Source organism: Myodes glareolus, chromosome 9, assembly GCF_982192425.1.
Source record: "Myodes glareolus chromosome 9, mMyoGla1.1, whole genome shotgun sequence".
Classification (NCBI taxonomy): domain Eukaryota; kingdom Metazoa; phylum Chordata; class Mammalia; order Rodentia; family Cricetidae; genus Myodes; species Myodes glareolus.
Genome location: NC_142034.1, coordinates 47,458,274 through 47,471,851, shown reverse-complemented (window position 1 = coordinate 47,471,851; position 13,578 = coordinate 47,458,274). Strand labels below are relative to the sequence as shown.

The 13,578-nt window shown below is 48.8% G+C and overlaps 1 protein-coding gene across 6 annotated transcripts in view; it reads right to left on the bottom strand.

The window, feature by feature from the left end:
- The window catches only part of Rph3al (rabphilin 3A like (without C2 domains)), a 146,094-nt gene that overhangs the window by 36,341 nt on the left and 96,175 nt on the right, over positions 1-13,578 (bottom strand). The window lies entirely within an intron of this gene.

Genomic DNA, 13,578 nt, shown 5'->3' with positions numbered 1-13,578 from the left:
CACTGGCATTCCAGGATCACATGACAGCGCTCCATTCCTGGCAGTGCTACTTTACACTTGTCACCAAAGGTCCCAGATCCTCCACTGAGTTGTAAGATGGGGACACTAATGCCCATCTTTGAGCCTTGTGCCAACCCTGTGAGAAGACCTCAGCAAAGACCATCCTTTCCTGCTTCTCTGTGCCAGAAGGACTTTCTGGTAGCCCTCTGGGGTGTGTGTCCTAATTGTTTCTTGCTTCAGGGCTAGGCACCGCCTAGGAGCTCAGTAAACACTTTCTAAAGTGAGGACCCACCCTTGGCTCCTGAATCCCATCTGGGAGACAGCTGGCCGAGGGGAGGGGTACAACTGTGCCAGCCAGTGTCATTTGGCATCTGGCAAACAACTTGGAAACTTGGATCACATTCTATTCAAATTAGCAAGAGAGAGACCAAATTCAGATACTTCCGCCTTAGCGTTTTACCCACCTCCCTGTAGGTGCGCGTTGGACGGAGCCAAACCATGACAACACAGGCCTGATATGCAGGGTGGGAGGGACCAGATGGGATGCAGCCTCAGGATGGAGTCACACCAGCTGAGACTTTGGGGACCATGCCCCAGTACTTGCCTCAGGGGACCCCAGCACTACAGGTAGGGAACCTCAGCTCTATAGACCTAATGCACATTTGGGGGTTTTCACTCTGTTGTTCAAAGCTCTTTGCCCAGATGGCCATTATCCTCCCCATTACACCTGCCTCAAGTCTATGCTAAAATCCTACCTTCTGGAAAGGGCCCACTGAGGTTTATCTCCCATTGTCACCTTGACTAGACTTGGAGTCACCTAGGAGACACAGCGAGGGTTTTCTAGAGAGCTTTAACTGACATTTAACCTTAAATGTGGGCGGTACCATTCCACAGGCTAGGGTCCCAAACTGATTAAAACTACTGGGCACCACCAGAATTCTTTTCTTTGCTTCCTGACTACAGGCACATTGTGACTAGTCACTTCACATTCTAGCTGCCTTGTCTTCCTCCAACCCATGACGGACTGTAGACCTTCAAACTGTGAGACAAAATAGTCCTTTTTCCTTTTGCAAGTTGCTTTGGTCGGGTAATTTAGTCACAGCCGCAAGAAAAGTAACCAGCATATACATTGTCCCATCCAGTCATTTTCTCAGCTGTGGCAACAATAAAAGTTGCCACTGTCACCACCACCGCTGTGACGCCACCCTCCATTTCTGCCAGAAGAACTCTCTTCCACCCCGCAAGCTGAAGCTCTGTACCCATGACACACCAGCTACCCCACATCCAGCCCTGGCAACTACCATTCCCTGTCGGTCTCCCTGGATCTGTCGGCTCTCAGTGCCTCACTGGAGTGGAGTCCCACAGTGTCCGGGTATGACTGGGTTCCTGTCATCCAGCATCAGAGCCTCAAGGTCCATCCATGTCGTAGGCTGTGTCAAAATTTCATGCCTCTTGGAGGCCACATGAGGTGAGAGATGCACATGCTTCATTTAACCACTTGTCCCATGGGCACTCGGGTGGTGTCCGCTCTGAACACCACTGTCATGTGTATGTTTGAGTCCCTGATTTTCACTTAGGTGAAATAACTCTTGATATTTTCCTGAATAAATGAATATTGTTAAGAAAATCCTCCCCGCTGGCGCACAGAAATCCAATCAAGCCAAATTAAACCAATTTAAAATGCCCATGTTTTAATAAATGCAGCACTCTCGGGTGGCCGAGATCATGGCAAAAGAGACAGAAAACCAGGGAGCACATGCAAAAGCCAGGAGGGACCACATGTTCCTCCTCTGGGCGCCCACTTTAAAACACTGTGGGAGTGGTCCTGACCTTCCCCCGGGGAGGAGTCAGGACCTGGCATCCTGGGATTTGGAGTCCAGAACAACGCAACTCCCAGGCCAGGGGGCTGGGATGGCTGCCAGGGTACTGGGGTGATGCTTCCAACTTAACATCACAAATATAAGTATCCATTATGTCGAAATACTAGATAATGGGTGAGTCTACATAAATGTGTTAAGAATTGGCCACATTCTTCTCTATAGCAGCCACACTGCTTTGACCAGCAGTGCACAGTCGTCTGGTTTCCCACCTCCTCACCAACACTGGGGATTTTCTGCCATCTTAGAATTGCCACCCTAATGGATGGGACACCACGGCATCCTTCCCGCTTTGTCCCGACTCCCCCACTTTGTTCGATCTTTCCCTTTCAGTATCCAGCAGATTTCGTCATTTGTACTAGCTGATTTTTATGTCAACTTGATATAAGCTAGAACATCAGAGGAGGAAACCTCAACTGAGAAAATGTCTCCATAACTGGCCGTAGGTAATCCTGCAAGGCCCTTTCTTAGTGATTGATGTGAGAGGGCCCGGCCCATTATAGGTGGTGCCACCCCTGGGCTGGCAGTCCTGGGTGCTATAAGAAAGCAGGCTGAGCAAGCCATGAGAGGACAAGTCAGTAAGCAACACTCCACCCATGGCCTCTCCATCACCCTCTAAGTTCCTGGCCTGTTTGAGTTCCTGCCCTGACTATATTTGATGACAAACAGTGTGGCGGTTTGAAGGAAGATGGCCCCCAAAGGGAGTGGTACTAGTAGGAGGTGTGGCCTTGTTGGAGTAGGTGTGGTCTTGTTGGACTAAGTGTGTCACTGTGGAGGGGGGCTTTGAGGTCTTATATATGCTCAAGCCATGCCTAGTTAGATAAACCGCTTCCTGTGGCCTGCAAGCCAAGATGTAGGACTCTCAGCTCCTTCTCCAGCACCATGTCTGCCTATATGCCGCCATGTCCCACCGTGATGATAACAGACTAAACCTCTGAAAATGTAAACCACCCCAATTAAAAGTTTTTCATTTATAATAGTTGCTGTGATCATGGTGTCTCTTCACAGCAGTAGAACCCTAACTAAGGCTGAATTTGGTACAAGAGCACAAGGTATTGCTGTGATAGGCCTAACCTGCTTCTGTTTGAGGGAATATGGACCGTGGGACTGTGGATTAGAAAGGCAGTTGACTGCTTGAAGCACTGCTTAATGGGCAATCCCAGTAGAAGAACGGAAGACAGTGGTGCTCGGTGATTTGAACTGTGAGGGGCTGGCTCAAGAGGTTTAGAGGAGAATATCAATATGTGGCCTAGAGATCATTCTTGTAATATTTTGGTGAAGAATGTGGCTGCTTTTTGCCATTGTCCGAAGAGTCTGCCTGAGGCTAAAGTGAAGAGATCTGGATTAATTCTGTTGGCAGAGGAAATCCCAAAACAGTCTAGTGTAGACTCTGCAGTGTGTTTATTAGTGTAGTGTGTTTATTGGTGTTAACTACGATGAAGATTTATAATGAAAAGCAGCAAGCTGAACAAATAAAAATACAAAATGAGAAAAGGGCACCAGGAAGTGGAATAGAGCTAAATCCTGTGTTCAAGGAGATAAACGGATTAAGAACTGGAATAAAGGGAGTGGTGATCTTAGGGCAACATCCCCCCAGCTAAGTTTCTAACTTGTGAAAAGAAATTAAAGAGAGGCTCAGAGCCAGGTGTGGTGGCGCACACCTTTAATCCCAGCAGTCCGGGGCAGAGGCAGGCGATCTCTGAGTTTGAGGGCAGCCTGGTCTACAGAGCAAGCTCAAGGACAGCCAAGCTTAGGCAGTGGAGGTAACTGTCAAAAACAGAAAGCTGGTGAGGAAGTAATTGAACAAGGGGACCACATTCCAACCCCAGAAAGCAGCAGAACTTGGCACCTTCAGCCACGTGGTTCTGGCTTTAGGATTAAAGATAGAAGAAAAGAGGGGCTGGAGAGATGGCCCAGAGGTTAAGAGCACTGACTGCTCTTCCAGAGGACCCGGGTTCAATTCCCAGCACCCACATGGCAGCTCACAGCTGTCTGAAGATCCAGTTGCAGGGGATCTGACACCTTCATACCATTGCACATAAAATAAAGTTAAATAAACCATAAAAATATTAAAAAAAAAGATAGAAGAAAAGAGCTATGGAATTTGCCTCCATGACTAAGGAGAGCTGCTGAGGCCAGGCGTGTGTCAGGGGTGTCCCTGACTGGAGGCCTAGAGAGGCCATTGTGTGAAGTTGTGAAGTTGAAGCCTGGATTGCTTTGGAGAACCCAAGATGTTGGAGATGCCAGAGTCATGGGATACCTGACAAGGAGAGCTGCTAACAGGGAGTGGAACCAGCCCAAGAGAGACAAGCGGGTTGTAGTCAACAAAACTGAAAGAAATCTGAAGAGCGCTTTGACATCAGACGTGGAGATGGCAGAGCTTGGAGTTTGCCCACTGGTTTTTGGCCTTGCTTTGGTTCAGTATTTCCTCACCACACTCTCTTCCTTATGTTTTGGGATAGTACTGCATATCCTGTGTCATTGTATGTTGGAAGTACGTGATCTTCTTTTTGATTTTCATTTTATAGGGGATTACAGTTAAGACATTGCATGGATCTCAGAAAAGACTTTGGACTTTTAAACATTGTTGAGACTGTGATAGACTATGGGGACTTTTGAAGTTGGACTGGATGCAGTTTTGTGTTATGATATGGCTGTAAGCCTTTGGAGGCCTAAGAGTAGAATGTGGTGGTTTAAAAGAAAATGGCCTACAAAGGGAGTGGAACTATTAGGAGGTGTGGCCTTGTTGGACGAAGTGTGTCACTGTAGAGGTGGGCTTTGAGGTCTCATATACGCTCAAGATACCACCCAGTGTCTCAGACCACTTCCTGTTGCCTGCAAGCCAAGCACCATGTTTGCTTGCACACCACCACGTCACACCACAAAGATAATGGCCTAAGCCTCAGAAAACATAAGCCACCCCAATTAAGTGCTTTTCCTTTATAAGAGTTGCTATGGTCATGGTGGATTCACAACAGTGGAGACCCTAAGACAGTGATTTGGAAGTGTCAGCCAAATACACCTTCTCCTCCCAGCTTGCTTTGGTTCTGATGTTTTGTCATAGCAGTAGTGACCCCATGACATCCTTCCTTATTTATTGTCTGTTCATGTTTCATCGTAATTCTTTACCTGGGCCGCTAGAGTAAGAGCACGGGAAAGCAACATTTGGATGCTTTGCTCATTCCCATTTCTTATGTGTCTGAAACAGTGCTAGACACACAGTAAATACCCAGGGGTGTTATGTGAATGAATGAATGAATGAATGAATGAATGACGAGAAGGCTGTCTTGTTAGGTGTTTTGGAGAAAGGCACATCTAGCTTCAACTCCTGGTTCCTTGGGGTCTTTGGGAAAGTGACATCCTTCCTCTGAGCCTCAGTTATTCCATCTGTCATGAGGACAAAAGACCCCTCAGTCCCTTGCTGGACTCCTATGGGAAGATGAATGCTCACTCCTTGGATGTGACCAGCATCCACTGCCGATATTGGCACATGATGTCTGCATGTGTGCGTGTCCACTCGAGCATGTGTACAGTTAGCGCAGAGGACTGCGTTGGGGCGGTAAGGAAGTCTCTTCCCTTCAGGGTCTGCTGGCATCTCAGGGTACAGTTTCCTGTGCAGGGCTCAGACTGGCACTTCAAGCAAGTGATAGGGGGGTGGGAATGGTTCAGTCTGTCTGTGAGGACGCTACTGGTGGGGGCGACCAGATAGGCAAACTGCTCTGGGACCTGGTGGGTGCCGGGAGCCTCCTGCTGCCACTTGTGCCTGTGTGGGAGGCCAGGAGATCGCAGCGACAGGGGCTGTTTGACAGAGTCGAAGCAGCGTGGGAGGTGACCAACAACATGCTGAGGAAGTGTGGTCATCCAGGTCCCCCAGGGATGTTGCTACAGCAGCTAGAGCAAGCCAGGCACAGATGGCAGGGTACGCAGGCAGCCACCTGTCCCGGCACCAGCCACCCACTCCTCAGTGCGCTCATGGGCCTGTGAAAGGGGCCCTCAGGCAAAGCTGTTTGCCGCAAAATCCAAACTGCGAGCAATGGAGACACCCAGCATGGTGAGGCAGATGGCAGCCTGCAGTGACACAGGCTACCAGCCAGGGAGGCAGGTGCTGTGCTTCTGGGCTCAGCAGTCATGGAGCAATTTGATAGGGAGGAGGAAGTCCTGGATTCTTCAGGTCTGTGAGGTCCGGATGAGGGGTGGCTCTGCTGGTGGGTGAATGACCCCGCTGGGGTACCGCTCACCTTCAGACCCAGTGGGCTGAAGCAAAAGGCGCTCTCTGAGCTTCACTCCTCCCTCCCCCAGGCCACAGATTTCTCTTTCTGTCAATCAACAAACAGGAAAGAGAGGAGAAGGGGTCTACCCTAGCCTCAGTGGGCCCCCAGTCAGGATCACTAGGGAGTCAGATCACAGGCACGCTGCTGGGGAGATGCTCTGAGACGGTCAGGGACTTTCCTTGGCAAATTTCCCCTTGGATCAACAAGCACCTCCCCAGCACCTTTCTCTGTAAAACACTGCAGGAGCCTCAGCACGCGTCAGCTGGCGCAGGCTCTCCCCGGGTCTAATCAGGATGTGTGGGAAAGCACAGGAGAAAGGCCAGGCTGAAGAAGAGTGCTCTAATTGTATTAATCAGCCTCCAATTACTTACAAATTGGTCTTCACCCCTTCCTCGCTCTCCCCCTTGGATAACAAAGCTCTAGACGCCTTCTACCCGGTAGAGGTTGGGGCACTGCTTTCTAGAATCCAGGGGAATCTGGATTCTAATTAACCTTTCCACTGATAGCAGGACAACGTTGGGTGAGTCACGGGTTTTGTTTTGTTTTGTTTTTAATGGATGAGGAAGAAAGGCTGAACAATAAATGAATTTTTCATTTGCTACTGTTGGTCCCATGTTTAGAAGCCCCCAATGCAGTCTCTTCCTACCCCAAATGACATACCCACTGAGACCACCAGCAGGGACAGGTCTATATTACAGGGGACAGAGGAGACTAAGTGTGTTAGGTCACAGCCAGGCCTTGCCTGCCTTCCTGGCCCAGCAGAGCGCTAGGTCTCTGTGGCACACAGAACCGTCCTTCTGTCTTCCAACCCTGCCACTATTCTCAAGAGATGAGAGACTCCCCGACAGGCTGGCCATGTAGACTGTGTCTGAGAGGTGGACTTCTTTCAGTCAGGCTCCCACAGGGGAGAGCAAAGCCAAGGAGTGCCAAGAAGATGGTGCAGAGTGGGCTTCTGCCCACTAGGTCCTTGCTCCTTTCCAAAGGTCACAGAGTCACAGATGCCATCTCTGAGATACAAAGTGTCACAGGCAAAATTTCCCAGCAGAGAGGACTGTGAGGAACTTTCATGTTGTTTCCGGGTCCACCCTGGTCCCTCTCTCTGAAGACTAATGAACAGGGGGAACATGACCCTGTAAAACAGCCATAGAAGTGAGCAGGCTGGGGACTGTTCTAGAGATAGCAATACATGGGAAACCTGGAAACTGCATGGCTACGCATACCAGGTCTCAGGGAAATGGACAGCATCTAGTGTCTTGAAAAGATGAAGAATGGCTCTGGAGAACAAATCAGGTGGCGGCGAGCAGGGGTGCTTCTTTAAAACCACGAGCAGTCAAGAGGGTGAGGCAGGAGGATTGAAAGTTGGAAGCAAGCAAACAAACCTGAGGGAAATGATGTAAACCTGCGAGGAAAGGGGAGGAAAGGAAATGGGAGGAGGGGCAGCAGCCGAGCCTGCTCTGGGTAGGATCAGGAGAGGGACAGCTAAGGGTTGGCTGGAGAGGGACCCGTGCCCACTGCTCTTAGGTCATCAGTTGGCTCCTCCGGAAAATAACTGGGAGCCACATGAAGAAGTCGAACCTGAGCACATATCATGGCCTGAGAGAAACTCCGTCCTCTGTGCTCAGGAACATGTGAGCGGCTAGGGGAGAACTGTTCCTAACGACAAAGGAACAGAGACCCTGAATCTACCTGTGGGAGAAGAAGGAAAAGAGGAAGACAGAAGGGGAGGGTCCATGGCAGGAGAATAGAGACAGGAAGGACAAATACATCTGCATGCATTGACACGGTCAGTTTCAGAATCACAACTTCAGTAAAAGCAGTCAGGCCCAGAAAATGAAGGCAGGATGCTGTACTCAAGGACATGAGCAGGGCTTGACTTGGGCAGGGACTAGTTCCTATCAGTTTTATTATGCTTCTCTAGACATAAACATCTTTTAAAAATGTTTTTTTTTTGATCGAGTCTTGCTATGCTGTTCAAAAAAGGCTTTAGCTTCTGGACTTAAGCGATCCTCCTCCTTCAGCCTCCTGAGTGGTTAGAAGTATGGATGAATGCCGTGGTGGCCATCCTCCATAAGTAGATGTCAAGATTCTCTTACTTTTTAAAGACTTATTTTTTTTATCTTGAACTATGTGTGTGAGTATGGATATATGCACACAGTTCAAGTACCTACAAATGCTAGAGATGTCACAAGCCCTCAGGAGCTGGGATTTCGAGTGGTCGTGAACTGCTATCCTGCCTATCCTGCCTATCCTGCCTATCCTGGGTGCTGGAAGCTGAACTCGGGCCATCTACAAGAGCAATCTGTGCATGCTCTTAACCGCTGAGCCATCTTTCCAGCCCCAATGTGTTTATTTTTGTTTGCATGCATGTACATATGCATGTATGTATATAATTTGTTTGCAGTGTGGGCACTGTGCCCAGGACCTTGAACGTGCTGTTACGAAGTGTCTACCACTTAAGCTACATCCTTAGCCCTCAAGGCTCTTTTCTATTTTGACTGTTCACACACACACACACACACACACACACACACACACAAATGTAAAATCTAGCTAAGTATTTAAATCAGACATTTTTAAAAAACAAAGAAATCAGTGTTGTGGGTGGAAAGCTTTAAGGTTTTCCGGCTGGAGGGAAACACAAAAGCAGCAGACGGTGACTTGGAGGAAGTGGTGGGAATAAAGCAATAATCAAAAATATAACTGAAAAGCTTTCCTGGATCAAATGTCTAAACACTGTATGCTTGTTCTAGGCTTATCCAGATGAAAGTGTGTGTGTGTGTGTGTGTGTGTGTGGTTCTGTCCACAGGAGGTCAGGGGTCAACATCAGGAGCCTTCCTCTATCACTCTCTTCCTTATGTTTTGAAGCAGGGTCTCGCCCTGAGCCTGGAGCTCACTGACTGGTGAGCTCTAGGAACCCTCTTATCCCTGTCCTCCAACACTGGGATTCAGCCAGGCAACACGCCCAACCTTTTACATGCGTGCTGGGGATTTGAACTCAGGTCCTCACGCTTGTACAGCAAGCACTTTACCCACTGAGCAACCCTCCACCCAGTACTGCCAGTAAAAATATTAATTGCCAAATGCAATAAAGTTTCAACTGATTATTAAAGCAGAAAGCAAGCACAGCCTGCTGCAGCCTTCTGGGTGCCCACTGTCCCCTAGGAGAATGCTGCATGCCACACGCTGATTCTCATCCCACTTCCTCTGCATGGCACAGCCTGGTCCTCCTCAGCTTGCCAGTCTTCGTCACAGGCTTGGAGTGTATCCAGTCTCTCCCTCCCTCCCTGAGCGCATTCAGTGTGCTCTTAAGTCCACTGGGGCCTGGTTTGTTTTTTTAAATCTTGCACTTGTCAGCAAGGAAAGCAGCTTGGCAGTGCGCAGGGGTCTTGGAGACCCGTGAGGGATGGCTAGGATAAACAGTCAAGTTACACATAAAATCCCAGTGCTTGGGAGGCTGAGGCAGGAGAATCTCAAGTGACAGTTGAAACACACAATATTTGGCAAGAGGCTTAAAAGTACCAACCAGGAAATTTAAAAAAAAATCTACATACAATGGACAAGGTAACCACTGGGACCACCTCTGGGGACCGCCAGCTTCCCTGCTGTAGGAATGGCTAGCGTTCACTTGAACTTCATAGACCAGTAATACCTTAATAATGCTTTTCATTTAGCTCCTTTTCCACCTTGCCTGTACTTGTTCCTGCTTATTGTGGCTCAGTGTGGCTTCTGTCTTTTCTCTTCCATTGTCTCTTTTGGATAGCCATGTCCCAGCTGTGTGGGGCTCTCTTGTCTTCTGGGCCGAGAAATCCACTGTGAGCTAAAATCTACACAGAAGGCAGGGGCAGAGTGGGAAGTGGGGGTGGCAGCCGACTGCTGGCTTCCCATGCAGCAGGGTGGGAGTTCTGTCTCAGCTTGTAAGGGCATTACACAAAGAACGACACATAGCTACTAGTTAGAGAAGAACCGGAAACCATTTAAATGATGGAGGCAGCGGAATTAGGAGTTCCAGAACTCCTTAATCCTGGCCACATAGGAAATACGAAGCTAGCCTGGGCTACATGACATACTGTCACAAAACATAGCTCACATGGCCTGAACTGGAGGGCCAGCTGTTTGAGACGGAACACCATTGAGACTCCATCTCCACAGAGTTTTTGATTACACTATGAAATAACTTCGAATAGAACGTTAATTTAAAAAAAGTTTTGACAAACTAAAGGGGGTAAGCCAGAAAAGGGGTTGGAAGTAATATGCTAAAATATTAATAGTGGTTGCTTCCAGAGACTCAGAATATGCTTTTGTGTGTACGTCTTTATATGTTTCTATGTATTGTCACCATTCCTCAATTATCCGCATTAACTGTTATAAAAAATATATCTTTTTATGTTTTGCTTTTTTAAGACAGGGCTTCATAAAGCTTTGTCTGGCTTTGAATTCTGATCCCCCTGCCTCTACTTCCCAAGTGCTGGGCTCACAGGTGCATGCCACTAACATAGCTAGTGCATGCCCTCCATCTCTCTATGTGCATGTGTGCATGCCTGTGCATGCATGTATGTACATATGTGTGTGTATGCCTGTGTGCATGTATGTGTGCATGTGTATGTGTGTGTATGAACACTTGCAAGGCTATCTCTGGCACCCTGAGCAATATTAAACATGGAGAACAAGGCACTCTGCAATGGTAACCTACAATTTATGTCACACAACAGCCAGAACATGAGCTTAGGACATGTCCTCCGATACTCAAGATCCTCCAAGAGCCACCATTTTCCTGACTAGAGCAGCTGAGTCTCTCAATGGAGTATACAGCTACCACTGTCTGACCTCCCTCTGCATCTTTAACTCCTCAACCTTGACCCTGCTCCTTTCACCTTGGTCGCCCTGCTCAATGCACACCCACCTCAGGGCCTTTGCACACACTTCACCTCCCCCACGCTCTGCCATGCTTTCCCTCCACAGTCACAGAGTATACCTCAGATCTTTGCGCAAAGGTCATGTTATCAGGGGTCCCCTCCCCGGCCCCTGTGAAGGATAGGGGTCATTGTTCCCACTACCTCTTGCCCATTTCCCTGGATCAGATTATCTCCGTCTGTGAGGTTACAGGATGGACCTTCCTGTGTTTGTGGCTTCCTCTCACTCTCATTATAAGAGCTGTCATACCTGGCACCCGGAAGATGCTTAATAAATATGCATCAAATGCCCAAGTGAATGAATGCATGAGGTGGTAAACTCAAAACCTGACAGGCTGAAATGCACATTGCTGCTCACGTGCGTTAGACAGACAGGAACGCCAAGCTGCCCGCCCTAGGACATTCAGCCAGCATTCGACCCACTCAAGAGAAGTGACTTGCAATTACAGCAAGGGCTGATGGAAGCTAGCTGGGAGGAGAGGGAGATAAGATTGCCCAGGCAGAGTGGCACAAGACAGTCCATCAGCAACCCAAGTTCTTCTGTCACGATCTGCCTTCTAATGCTGGACAGAACTCCAAATTTCCATCACAGTCTCCAAAGCGGCTCCACTCAGTGCTTAGAACACAGCAGCTTAAATGTCCTTTCTCTCTAACTCTCTCCTTGTTATGATTAGGTATTTCTTGGAGAGAAAAAAAGGCATCTGGAAATCCATTGCCCTGCCCCCACTCCCTGCCTGTGGCAGACAGCAGACTCCAGTATGTGGGCATAGAACCCACAGGTGATAAACCAGTGCTTCACAACCCCGTCCATGACCCTGTTCACCCACAGTGAGTGTCCGAGCAACGCTGCCTGGAGCCGCAGAGGGCGACCTTGTCCATCTTGCTAAGCTCCTAAAGTTCAAGGACAAGCTGATAGCACACAGCACAGCCTCGGGTTCTTTGCCTTAGGAAAGACCAGAAAATTCAGCTGCAGCTGTTCTAGACTTTTCTGGATCTGGGGCATCCTAGAGGTTAGGATAGGCTAAGAGGCCCTCCCTATGTCCCTCTGTCTGTCCGGGAGCTCAGGACCCTTAAGGTGTATGTAGTTAACTTGTGATGAGCTGATCCAGCTGTGGAATCTTCCATTCCTCCCATTCACTTGGTTTCCCTTGTGACAACGTGACTTCCAACATCTCAGCTCATCTGTGACCGTTATTTTACCCAGATGCATCCCTTCATGAAGATGCCATTTAGGGAAATTTGCTCCTTATTTATCTCCTCTCCCTTCCCCTCCCCCACCCCCTTTAGAAAGAGTCTCACTATTTGCTCTGACTGTCCTGGAACTCACTTTGCAGACCAGGCTGGCCTCGGACTCACAGAGATCCGCCTGCCCCTGCCTCCTGAGTGCTGGGATCTTATCTGTGCTTTAAAAGGGGTCCCTTGAAAACCAGAGAGACTTCGGCTCAAAGAGGGGGCTCTGACTTTGAGGAAGGGGAAGGTTCTAACACTTCCGGAGTGTGAGACAGTCGGTAGGTACACTTCCTAAGCTTGTGAACACCTGCCACCCCCAGCCATTCCATGAAGGGCCATAATCATCACCATTTGGGGAGAAGGGCCCTCCAGGGAGGTTTAAATGCCAGCTCACACACCAAGGCCCTGCGCCTTTGTCTTCTAGACGCACAGCAACGACAGGTAGAAATATCTTAAAGCAACATGTAAGCTTGTTTGTGCTTAAAACCAAGACATATACCTCAGTAGACCAGAGGCTCAACTACTTACTCTTTTTTTAAAAAAAAAATTACACATATGATCTTGCCAGGTAGTCTCTAGGCTAGCCTCCAACTTATGATCCTCCTGCCTCCTCCTGAGTGCTGAGGATTACGGGTGTGTGCCGCTGTGCCTAGCTACTTACTATTTTGAGTATCCACATGGGCTACCTATGGAGCCCAGTGGGTGGAGACAGCTGGGAAGTTGGTCTTCTTCGATATGAGAACTTAAAGCCTCCTACAGGAGGTGAGGGACCACAGCCAAGTCACTAAAAATGAGGCTAGAGAGAGGGTTTCTCACCTGGGAGAGAGAGGTGCAAACCGTAGGACCCAGTTCCAAAGCAGGAGCACATGAGAGGAAGCAAGGGGGCAGATGCACACAGCAGGGCTGGGGCATGCATGCCTCCATGTCCTCACACCCGGGATGCCTGGCTCTGCCCCATTGAGTCAGGGACTCAGTGAAAGGAATCACTCAAGAATCTAGAAGCGCAGAGGATGGGCTGGGGGCGGGATTAAAACTTAAGATGCCCAGGAGGAGGATGGAATGACAGCACAGAGAGATCCGAGGACAGCAGAATTTTCCAGAACAGAAGGCATTTTATAAACCCTCAGATAAATAGTGCCAAGCAAAATAACTCAAAGGCCAAAACCATCTCTGGAAAGCTAAAGGTTCCCTCTGCCACCCCGGAAGCTGCCTGCCTTGGCCTCTTCTGGTTTCATTCTGATCTTGGACAGACAGGAAAACCCAAGTTTCGGGGAAGGAGAAACAGTTCCA